The 12277-nt window shown below is 49.8% G+C and overlaps 1 protein-coding gene across 3 annotated transcripts in view; it reads left to right on the top strand.

Moving 5' to 3' along the window:
* ANKHD1 (ankyrin repeat and KH domain containing 1) overlaps window positions 1-12277 on the top strand; it is a 1723611-nt gene that overhangs the window by 1358929 nt on the left and 352405 nt on the right. The window lies entirely within an intron of this gene.

The following is a 12277-nucleotide window of genomic DNA, read 5'->3' as shown; positions in this document are numbered from 1 at the left end:
CCAGGTGCTGCAGGTGGTTCAACACTTGGGGCCACCCTCAAGTGGATCTGTTTGCCTCCTGGAAGAAGGGGAAGTGCCATCAGTTTGCGTCCTGGCAGGGGCTGGGCCCCGGCTCCCTGGGAGACGCATTGCAGATTCAATGGGAACGCACGACTGCATATGCCTTTACTCCCACATCCCTGATCCCCAGCGTATTCCGCAAGATGAAGGAAGCTTGTCACCTCAGCATCATCTTGATAGCTCCCTGGTGGCCAGTGAGACCGTGGTTCTCCGATCTGCTCAGCCTCACAAACAGGCCACCCATTCACCTTCCGCTGGGCCCGGCACCTCTCCTGTCCCAGCACGGAGGCAGGGTCCTCCACCCCACGCCTCAGCAGTTAGCCCTCGCAGTAAGGTTCTTTAGCAGATCACCCTCAAGCACCTGAGCCTATAACAGGCTAACCTGGAGATCATTCAGGTTAACAGGAACAAGGCTACTAGGAGCCAATCAATATAAGAGCAAATGGAGCAGGTTCTGTCATTGTCCGGACTCTAAGGACATTGATCCCCTTAAGTGCACGCTGAACGACATGCTGTCCTTCACGGCGCACCTAGCACACTCAGGCATTCAGGTGGACACATGGCGCACCTACTTGGCAGCCAAAGGGGCCTACAGAAAGTCGGAGGAGGAGGTCTTCTCCAACCCGATTGTCAAGAAACATCTGGCAGGATTTTCCAGGCTTTACTCGCCCATCAAGAGGCCACACCACATGTGGGACCTCACTGAGGTGTTGGGTGTCTTAACGCACAAACCATTTGCGTCAGTGGCGTCTGCGGACATCAGACTGGTCACCATTAAGACTTCTTTGCTGGTGGGACTTACCTACGCTCGCAGAGTCGGCGAGATTCAGGCTCTGGTGGCCTCAGAACCCTACACCACTTTCCACAGGGACAAGATAGTCCTGCAGACTCACCCGGCGTTCCTACCGAAGGTACCCTCCGCCTTTCATCTAAACGAGGAAATGGTCTTGCCTATGTTATTCGCTGATCCCAAGGACGAGTCTGAGTCCTGCACTGTCTGGATGTCAGACGCGCTCTGGAATTTTATCTGGACAGGACCAGAGCTTCTGCAAGTCGGACGCACATTTTGTCACCTTCGGGGGCTCCAGACCTGGTTATCGGGCATCCAAGGCTTCTATTGCATGGTGGATGGTTGTGGCCATCAAAGAGGCCTCCGAAGGGCAGCACAAGCCACTGCCAGCCAACATGCACGCTCATGTGGTCAGAGCCACGGCCATCACCTTCCAGCAACAGGTCCCGTGGCAAGTCCTAAGCAGGGCGGCCACCTGGGCCACCCCTTCTGCTTTCTGTAAGCATTACTATTTGGACGCCGGCTCTAAATCGGACGCAGCCTTCGGGCCGCCACTTCTAATGAACTTGTTTGCTGAAAGAGGATCTCCTCTCCACCCTGGGATTACATTCGGTTGTAATCGCCCATGCAGTATGGTGGAAAGGGGACGGGACGTAAGGGTAATTAATAGTTACTCACCGTAGTGACTAACATACTGTCCATAGTCCCCTTTCATCCATATGTCCCACCATCCTTTCCCCTAATAATACTGGTGTCATTAGCCAATGTTAAATATTGTTGACGCGTCAATGGGGACTGAGGCGTGGCGCTGGGGGCGGAGTCAGGGTAGCGCATGCTCCCAGGCCTGCACCCCCGCTTGCCTCTAAATTTAAAGGGAAGGTGATTTTTTTTCTGGTGAAAAAGGTTCTGTCTCCCGTCCCTTGGAAGGGACGCTCGTGCAGTATGGAGGAAAGGGTACTATGGTCTAAGAGTAAATTAGTCACTACGGTGAGTAACTCATTATTTCCCTCCACAGCCGAGGGACATATCCGTGGACATCCTGGCAACTCTCCACTCCCTAGTGACTGAGATCCAGCAGAGGTTGCCACCAGCAATTGATATACCACAGGCCCTGACCAGCCTCCGCGTAACAAGAGTAAGCGTCACCCGATGCCGCTGCATCAGCCTTCCCCACCATGTCGGGACCTGACTCCGCCAGCGGACCCGGATACACATACAGACACTGGTACAGAGACGGCCACAAACAGACGAAGATTTCGTCCCAGCAGACAAGTCTCTGCACCTGGACGCCTCTCATAGTCTCTCCACCACACGAGGTGGGATCATTCCACTCGATCTCCAGGGCCTCCAAGCCGTTTCAGCTGGTGCCAGAGGAAGCCAAGGAGGAGAGCTTCCTATCTCGGCGACGAGTGTCCACGAGGAAGACTATCATGGGTGTACCCTTTTCGGAAGACATTTGGGAGGAAGGCCTAGCCCTCGGGAAGAACCCATGCGTGGCTCCAATCAAACGAGACAAGTTGCAAAAGAAACTTGACACCCAAGTGCTTGAGGGCACTACTGTCGGCGGACTCAATAATGTTGGCTGCCGCAGGGAAATGTTCAGCAGCCTGGCCTCCGCATTATCGGTCCACCCGTAAAGCGAGGGGAAGAAGATGGGCGCCATGGGAAAGAGTCATCTACACAGTGGCATCCATAATTAAGGAGGCTAATGCTTTGCCAATCTTGGCCCAATACGACCGAGAGCTTTGGTATAAACTGGGCCTTATTCTGGAATTCCTCCCCGGCTTCAAGAAAACTGAGGTGCTCACTCTTTCAAGTAGGGGAGGCGGAGTCTGACCATGCCATTACGGTGGCAGTGGACATCGCTGAGACGGTTTTCCAACAAATGGAAAACTGAGTTTGGCTTCGGCTGGGATGGTTGAAGGCCACAAACTTTCACCAGGACGTTCATGCAAAGGTGCTGGACATGTGTTTCGATGGCGAAAATGTGTTTGGGAAGGCGGTAGATGATTCCCTTCAAGCCATAAAGATGGACAGTGATGCGGCACGCCCCCTTGACACTCTACAGCAGCATTGCTCGTCTTTTCGCTCCTTCCGGGGAAAATCGAGCAGATATCCAAGGGATACGCCACATCATACAGGCATCCTCCGCGATCCTCCACGCAGGAAGCCTACAGGGGTTGCTCCCATGCCTACGGTAGCAGAGGTCAGCGTCACCGTGGCCCACACGGCATGGTGCCCAAGCAAGCCTGAACCGGACAAGACTTCGGGCCCCCACTCGCACACCCTGGTGGGAGGCCGGCTGACTAGTTTTGTCAGCGAGTGGAAGATCATCACTGACAGATGGGTGCTGTACACCCTCGCCCATGGGCACCCCTGAGTTCCAACGCAGGTGCCTTCTTATTCCACTAGTTCCCTGTCAGGAGCAGCACATTCCTTCGCTCCTGGAAGAAATGCGAGCCATGTTACGGAAAGGGGCGATAGAGCTAGTTCTCCACTGGCTCCAGGGCTCTGGATTCTATTCCAGATACTTTCTGGTCAGAAAGACGATAGGGTTGGATACACATCCTGGATCTGCGCCATCTGAACAAGTGCTTGAAATCCCAAAAATTAAGGATGGTCACGTTGCTGCATGTGCTCGGCCAACTGGAGGAAGGGAATTTCCTCACGTTTTTGGAACTAGAGGATGCATACTTCCATGTCCCATTCCACAAGAAACATCGGAAGTTCCTACGATTCGTGGTACAAGGCCAGCACTTACCAGTTAAAGGCCCTACCTTTCGGCTTAGTCAGCCCCTAGGGTGTCACAAAATGCCTGGCCCACCTGCATCTGCAGGGAATGCACGATTACCTGTACCTGGACAATTGGCTTATACGAGCCCGCTCCCTGGCACTGGCTGAACCCATGAAGGAGACTTTACGACTGCTGACAGAGCTGGGGTTCTCTGTGAACTATCCAAATTCCTGCTTAACGCCATCGCAGAATGCGCTGTTCCTTAGCGCCAGACTCAACACAGTGGCTTGCCTTGCATCCCCGTCGGAGGAGAGAAAAGCGGCCATTCAAGGGAAGATACAGCGGCTGTCGGCGAAGACGCCCACGGTTCGGGCCTTCAAGTCTTTGCTGGAATGATGCTGTCCTGCATCTACCTCCTCTGTCTCTACAGGTTGCAGATGCAACCCCTACAGGATTTCTTGGATCCACGTTGGATACAAGTGTCTGGGAATTTTGCGAACAAGATCTCCCTTAACGAGGCGTTCGGACGGGTGATAGTGGTGGGGGTGCACTCCTAAATCGCCCAGGGGATGGGATTTCACACCCAGCTGTACCAGGAGACGGTCACCACAGACACCTCTCTAGAAGGTTGGGGAGCTCATACCAGACGTCTGTGGCTTCCAGAAAAGGATCTGCACGTCAACATCCTGGAGTTACTGGCAGTTTTCTGGGCCCTCAAGTCTTTCCTGCTGTCTGTGAGGCATGGTAGTGTGGATCTTCACGGACAAAACCACCACTATCTTCTACATCAGGAAGCAGGGGGACACCCTATCCCCAGCGCTCTCCAAGGAAGCTCTGGATTTGTGGCATTGGCTATCAGACAGGGAATGTTGCTCGTCCGGTTCCACCTGGCAGGCATCAAGAGCACAATCGCAGACTCCCTCAGCAGGGAGTTGTGCTCATGCCACGAGTGGGAACTTTGTCATCAGGTGGACCATCTATTCGTCAAATGGGTCAGACCACCGATTGATCTTTTTGCCATGGCAGCGAACGCAAAATGCCAGAAGTTTCCCAGCAGATTCCATCAACCGAGGAGCATGGGGATGCGTTCTTTCCCATGGAGAGGTCTGTTTCTGTATGCCTTTCCCTCATTTATTCTCCTGCTATGTGTGTTCGACACACTCTGTATCGGTGCAAGATAATACTCATCGCCCCGGCGTGGCCGAGGGAGATTTGGTATCCGGACCTACTCAGCCTGTCAGGGTCGCCTCCAGTCACGTTGCCCGTACTTCGGGTCTGCTCACCAGGGTGAGAGGCGCAATCCTTAATCACAACCCAGGATCGCTGAACTGAAGGCATGGCTCCTTCAGCCTTAGAGTTTGGAGGTTATGAGCGGCCAGCGGACTGCAGGGAGGTCCTTGCCAAAGCCAGAGCGTCAACTCTAAAGTACTACAGCCATAAGTGAAAGCGGTTTGTTATGTGGTGCCGGTCGCAAAAGATTTAACCCTCTGAGGTGAGGATCACTACCCCACAGATGCTTAAATACTCTTTCATTGGCAAAGGCTGGTCTGGCACACACAACCATCAAGGTCCACATAGCGCCCATCTCACGCTACACCAGATCCCCGGGAATATCTTCACTGTGGTCCTGCAGACCCGTCAAGGAGTTTCTCAAGGGGATCTTTCTCTCCAGTAAAGGCCCCTACCCCGGCATGGGAACTCAACGTGGTCCTGACGAGACTCATGGGGACACCTTTTCAACCTATGCATCAAGCCCCTCTCAAATTTCTCTCGTCGAAGACCACATTCCTTGTGGTTATCACCTCAGCCAGACGAGTGAAGTGAGATAGAGGCCCTATCCTGCAATCGGCCGTATCTGACGTTCCACGAATCAAGGGTGCTACTGCGTACGCACCCCTTTCATGCAAAAGGTGCTGTCTGAATTCCACCTCAACAAGCCTTTGTTGCCGGTTTTCTTCCCGAACCCTTTGTCGCCGGTCGAGAGAACGTTGCATTTGCTGGTCCTTGCTCGTGCCTTGAAGTTCTACGTGGCATGCACAAGAGATTTCGGAAGATTTCTCAATTGTTTGCAAACTTTGGACCTGATAATCGGGGGGGAGGCCTTGCCCAAGCCTTCCATCTCAAGATGGCTTTCGGGCTGCATCATGCACCATCATCTGCTGGCTAACTGGCTTCTGCTGGTCTGTCTGATGGCACATTCCACCAGAGTGATTGCTGCGACGACATCGTTCCTATCTGGTGTGCCCCTGCTGGACATCTACAGGGCTTCAATATGGAGTACCACGCATACGTTCACAATGTTCTACTGCATCGACGTGGATTCCAGGGATGAGTCTCGAGTCGGCCAGGCAGTGCTATGCGACCTGTTCGCTTGAGGTGTCTGTTCCAGGGGTAATTGGTAAATGCTAAGGGTTGTGCCTTGCCACCTCCTGTGGTTGTGTAATGTACTGCTGCGTATTAGTTATTCATGAGCATTTGAATCCATGCCAGACCCCATGCTGCAAGAAGGTTTAAGTTACTTACCTGTAACTATTGTTCTCCAACATGGGTCTGGCATGGATTTACATGCAAACCCTCCCTCCAGCCCCTCTGCGGCTCTTCTTGGTCATACTGCCACTTTACGTACTTACCAAATCTGAAGATGGCTGCCAGTGGTGGGGTTTTGGGGGAGGACTGTCATTGGATGGGGGCAGTATTTCCCAGTGGACAGTGATTGGTTTAGAAGAGAAATACAGTTTTAAAGTGAAAGTGAAACTGTTTTTCTTTTACCGAGGATTCCCAGCATGACGACTGGGGATATTCATGAGCATGTGAATCCATGCCAGACTCGTGCTGGAGAACAATAGTTACCTTACTGCCATTTCAAGATGGTCACATTGGTCAAGATCCTCCAAGCCCTAAATCTACAGGACTGGTTGTTGTCCCTGCACCTTCAAGATGCCTACTTCCATATGCTGATCCATGTCAAGCTCAGGAAGCTTGAGGTTTGTTGTGGGTTTCTCCCAGTATCCTTTCAGTGTCCCACTCCTTACCCTTTCTTCAGCACTCTTGGTCTTCAGCAAACAGCTGGCAATGGTTGCAGTTGGCCTTAGGAGGGAAGGCATATATGTTCCGTACTTGGACTGCCTTGTCTAAGCTTGTTGCCTAGACCAGGTGTTGGCACATCAGTACCACACGTGCAGTCAAAGGGTGAAGGTGAGGCTTCTAAGTAGTGAGAGACATGGGAATGACAGGTGGAAGACAAAGGGGAGTAGATAAAGTTGAGGTGGGCGGAGTGAAGGGGGAAAGTAGTGAGAGAACACAATTCAGTGAGAGGGAAAGTGGAATATGCGGGTGTGATAAAAAGGAGACCAAGTATGGCGGTGTCCATAAAGTACCATCTCATTCCCTGGTAGATTACTAACCACTGGATAGAGTAGGGATAGTTTAGGAAGTCTGAGGGAGTTCAGATGGAGAAGGCATTCTGCCTTCACATCTTCACTTCCGTCACAAGTCATAACTTAGACAGAAGGAATAAATAATCAGTTTCTACTAACCTGTAGTTAACCTGGGATTTGGGACGCCTGTGTTAAGGAGGAGCTGCTTTTCTAGACCAGAGTGTGGGGGACGGCCATAGGACCATTTTAATTAAAACCCTTCAACAATTTAAGAGCATTGGAATATTCTTTGAGCCATCTGTGGACAAAATACTTAAATCTCAGTTGACATCGTCTGGTATCAAGTTACATTCATGCCAGATTTACTCTTTGGCCATCTCTGCCCACATTACTTAGGATTCCAAGAACTTCTCCTTGGAGAGAACCCAGTTATTAATTAACATGTTCACAGGCTGCTCAGGAGCTTCCCTCCTGTGAGAATCACTCACTATGAAATCTGAACGTGGCCTTGCAGTGTTGATGCATACTGTTTCACAGATTTAAATTTTGTTATATGGTACACCACTTTCCTTGTAGTAGCGACTTCAGAGCGCTTGTTCAGTGAAATGCTGGCCTTCTTCAAAAGTACCTTTCACAATTTTCCACAAAGACAGTGGTACTTGGAATGTAACCTTCTTTTGTCCTGAGGGTGACTTGGGAATTTCATATTACCCAATAAATCTCTCCTTTCGGTTCAACCTTAGTCAGATGCATCTGAAAATATAATGGATCTAACGAGAACTCCTACATTTTATCTGGAAAATAGGAACGAGGGACAGCAGTCCCACATGCCATATTTGTATTGCTTATGGTGGCACTTCACCTTGTTCAGCAACCTCAAAAGCATCCATAGCCAGAAGAGTAGTTCCTTGCATTTTGGAAGGATACAAAGTTGACAAATGTGCCCCACCCCTGGAGAATGCATGCATGCACGCACACTTACTGAGAGGTGGCTTATGTGACAATCTGAAAGCTTCATCCCGTTCTCCCTTGCACAGCAGCGTCACCTCCTATCTCCTATGGCATGGAGTGTGATGCCACAAACTCAGCATTATCTGGAGGCAAGACCACGAGGAGGACGTGGTGGGCCTGCTGCCCAAGGAAACGATGCTGAAACCCAGAACGAGAGGTAGGAATAAATCCTCTGTTCGCAACAAGGGAGCAGAGAAACAGACGAGCAGTACATAAAAACTTGCTCGTGTCCAGACGAGAACACCAGAAAGCCGTGGAGTACGCCACGGCTATCTCAAACCCGATTACATGGAAGGTACCCGGTTTCCTCATACTGGGAGAGGGGAGGGGAGGGCTGAGAGACCAGAGAATGAAAGGGGAAGAAGGAAGCATTACCCTAACCGCATGCCAGGGGCATAAAAGCCCAGAGAGAAAAAAAGAACCAAGTATCTGTAAGGTTTACGGGGGCCCGAGAAACCCACATTTTACAGTCCGCCAAACGGCTCACAGAAGCTTTACAAATCCAAGTGCTGCATATGGAAAGAAGGGTTACCAGTACCCATTGGGACAGAGAAACCCAAGGAGGCTTGAGGGGCCAAATAAGACAAGTGAAAACATTTGAAGGTAACACAGAGGCACCCAAGCAGTGAACCTAGTGGGGAGAAACCATCCCCAAGTCATGGAGAGGGATTAAGGAGGTATCCCTCCACTTATGCCAACTTGGACATTTAATCTTTTCAGGAACTTAACTTTGTGTAAACTTGAAACCTTTGGAACTTTGACTGGTCAAGAACTTTAAAACCAGGGAGATTTGTTTTCTACAGATAAGTACTGGATCTGAAACCAGGAGGGATTCCTGAAAACCCTGAGCGAGATTGTGGTGAAGAACTCTGAAGGCGGGACCCTGTGCCTAATTTTTATTTGTATTTTTTTTTAACATGGTAGGCCAGTTTAGAGGATAGGTGTTTGAACAGAAGAACTTTTTATTTTATTATTGTTTGGTTTTCAAACAAATCATCACACAAGTAAATTTATAAAGCAAAGCGAAAAATCAAGAATACACACTAAATACATAGAAAAAATGCAAATCAAATACATTGTAAAATAAATATACATGTTCAAAGAGCTTTACTCAAATCACAAAATACTATACCATTAGTTAAAATCCATAAAGTATAATCTTGCTAAAAATCACAATACTGCTAAAGTCTTAGAATTTAAATTGCCACAAATTATTAGAATAGATTAAACTGTACATGAATTGCCTAAAGTGCAAAATGCGCAGATTTAATCAAGAACATTCGGAATGTTCTTGAACCTGTGAGGGGTGATGAAACTTAGAGGTCCTCTACTGCAACTGTCAGGTTGGGGTGGCTAGGCCTCGAGACGCTCCCATGATGTGGCTTTTTCTTATTTGGATGGGATGGGGGGGGGTCACTACTGGTTATTTTGGGGTTGTTGGTGGGGGGAGTTGGGAAGTTTGTTTGGGGATGGGTTGGTTTGGTACAGACGGCACACACTCCCCACCTCTACATACTTAAGTAAAACCGCTCGAGGGGGAGGCTATGGTGAGATGGGCAATGCTGTGGCAAACCGTGCCTTGCCTGGGAACAAGGGCATGATCGGCCTCTTTTTGCTGGAGAGTACTAATTGGGGTTTGGCTTAGGAAGGTTGAGTTCAGACAGCACGCATCTCATCGACCTCAATTCACTGCAGATAGGCACTGGAATCGGGCGGACTGGACCAGCAGCAATCGGTATGGAGGGGCGGTGGTCGGAAGTGGTAAATGGGAGGGCACAAGCTGTATGTAATTCACCTGGCTGCACCGTATCCACTAAAGGGTGGCATGGCTAACAACTGAGTCACATGTATGGTGTGGAATGTCAGAGGATTAAACTGCCCCTCCAAGGCACAAAATGTCCTGTTATATATGCAGAGGCACCACCTTGATATAGCATTTCTGCAGGAGACCCACCTTTCACCCACATGCAAGGCAAGATTTGCCAAATCATGGGGTTTCTATAGATATTTTTCCTCATACACTAGGTATTTGCAGGGGGTATGCATTATTAAAGGGACTGTAGGGTTTCGCTGTACATAGAGTTGCAGTGACACTGACGGGAGGGTTTTCGTCCTCACCAGACTAATGCACAGTAGGGAATTCACCTTTGTCAACTACTATGGGCCCAACACAGACTCCCTTCAGTCTATTGAATTTATAGAGACGCACCTGTTTAGGCATCCAGAGAGTGTGATGTACTGGGCTGGTGACTTTAACAAGGTTATGAATAGCACACTTGACGGGACAGGTGGTTCTCATTGAAATGTAACTAAGGCCTCTGGTAAATTGCTGCAGGTTTATTCTAATGAGGAGCTGGTGGGTGTTTGGAGGGCTCGCCACGGCACAGCACAGGGGTAAACGTTTAGATCCTCGGTACACGGTTCGGCATCTAGACTGGACTAAATTCGGGCCTCTGCTGGTGTGTCTGGATGGTTCACTGACTGAGATTTTGGTGCACAAGCTTTCTGACCAGGACCCTGTGATTGCGACCCTTGTCATCCCTGGGAAGTGGCATTGAGGCAGAAGTTTTTTTTTTTTTAAAAAAAGAGTTTGTGCAACACTGTTTAATGAAGAAATTGTGGAATGGCCTACCAGTTTTCTCTTTCTCAAGAAAACCAAGGGTCAGTTGCCTCACATTCCACCCTCTGGGAAGCCTTTAAATGCGTGATTAGGAGGCTTTGTATAGCAAAGCAATCGGGGATCCTCAAGACCATAAGGACGGAGCCGGCTGATCAAGAGGCTCGATTATGGGAGTTGGAATCGAAGCCGGGGTTACTTACAATGGTATGCACGCTAGTTTCTGGGAAGAATTAAGGTGCTTCAGGGACACAGTGGACCGGGAGGTCACATTCCTTAATAGGAACGCAGCTGTGAGACAGTACGGCGAGTGACAGAGGACGGGGACCCTGCTGGCCTGTCTGGTTGGGACTGAAAATGTCCAAGTCTCACATAACCACGATAGCAGATCAGGCAAGGGGACTACTGCAAACAGATAGAGATAATGGGGGCACTCCTAGATTTGTACAGGGCATTGTATTCCTCACGGACCACTGCGGACCAAAGCGCACTGGACAAACTACCTAGACCAAATTGGGCTGTACTGGGAATGCGGCAGGCCCAGACACGCTCTCGACGATTTCTTTAAGGCATACGCTATTGTACTCATCCCCCATGTGCTTCATATTTACCAACGGGCACTGCTTTATGGTGCAGTGCCTGAGTCCATGCGAGAAGCCATCGTCACCCTTGTCCTGAAAACTGGAAAGCCTGGAAAACTGCACGTTATACCGCCTGATCTCCTTGATAAATATGGACAGTAAAATTCTTGCCAGAGCGCTGTCTAGCAGACTTGCCCCGATAATGCCCAGATGTATGCTGGCCGACCAAGCAGGGATCATCCCCGGGAGATCCACGTCGTAGTATTTGGTCTCCTCTCAGTCCTGGACCTACAGTCGTTTGTGGTAGCTGTCCTTCTCGACACCAAGAAGGTGTTTTACTCGAGTGGCACTTTTTTTGCTCTCCTCGAGCGCATGTGGATGGGAGAGGAATTCATGCAGATGGTTTCTCTGCTTTATAAGGGCCCAGTGGCGCGGCTCTGAGTGAATGGTAATCTCGCACCACCAATCGAAAAGGTGGAGGGGGACCCGGCCGGGAGGGGGGGGGGGCACTTTCTCCATCGTTTACTCTTGCAGTAGAGCTGCTTGCTAAGCTGGTTCATTCAAAGCACATAGAAAAAAGGGCACAAATCTACACGCGTAGATTTGCGATTTCATTATATGCCTTGATTAGGGACCCTGATACAAACTTGGAACCAGTTATGAGAGAGAGCCTGGCTTTTGGCTGCTTTTCAGGGCTCAGTGTTGATGGCTGTAAGTCGTTTTTTCCCCCCCCACTTACCAGTGGCACTACGAGATTTCAGGATAACTTTCAGTGGCATCTAGACCACACACAGTATCTGGGGGGTGACTATAGCAAGGTCCCGTGAGGAACTTTATTAGGAGAATTATTGGGTTAGGTTAAAGTGCAGAGGCTCTGCAGGGGAGGTGGATGCATTTGCCTTTGTCCCTTCGCTGACGCATATATTGTGCAGATTTTTGTATGTATTTATCAAAGTGCCCATACTGGCCTCTGCTAAATTCTTCAAATCATTGAATTCTGTCGTGTCTAATTTTATTTGGCAGCAAAAAGCAGGCTTGGTTGTGCTGGTATAAATTGTTGCACCCCTGGAGAAGGGAGGACTTGCACTTCAGTACCCTGAGGCGTAC

The sequence above is a fragment of the Ambystoma mexicanum genome, chromosome 3p, assembly GCF_040938575.1.
Source record: "Ambystoma mexicanum isolate Mex_15411 chromosome 3p, UKY_AmexF1_1, whole genome shotgun sequence".
Classification (NCBI taxonomy): domain Eukaryota; kingdom Metazoa; phylum Chordata; class Amphibia; order Caudata; family Ambystomatidae; genus Ambystoma; species Ambystoma mexicanum.
The sequence above is the reverse complement of the archived record's forward strand: the minus strand, read 5'-3'. Positions and strand labels throughout refer to the sequence as shown.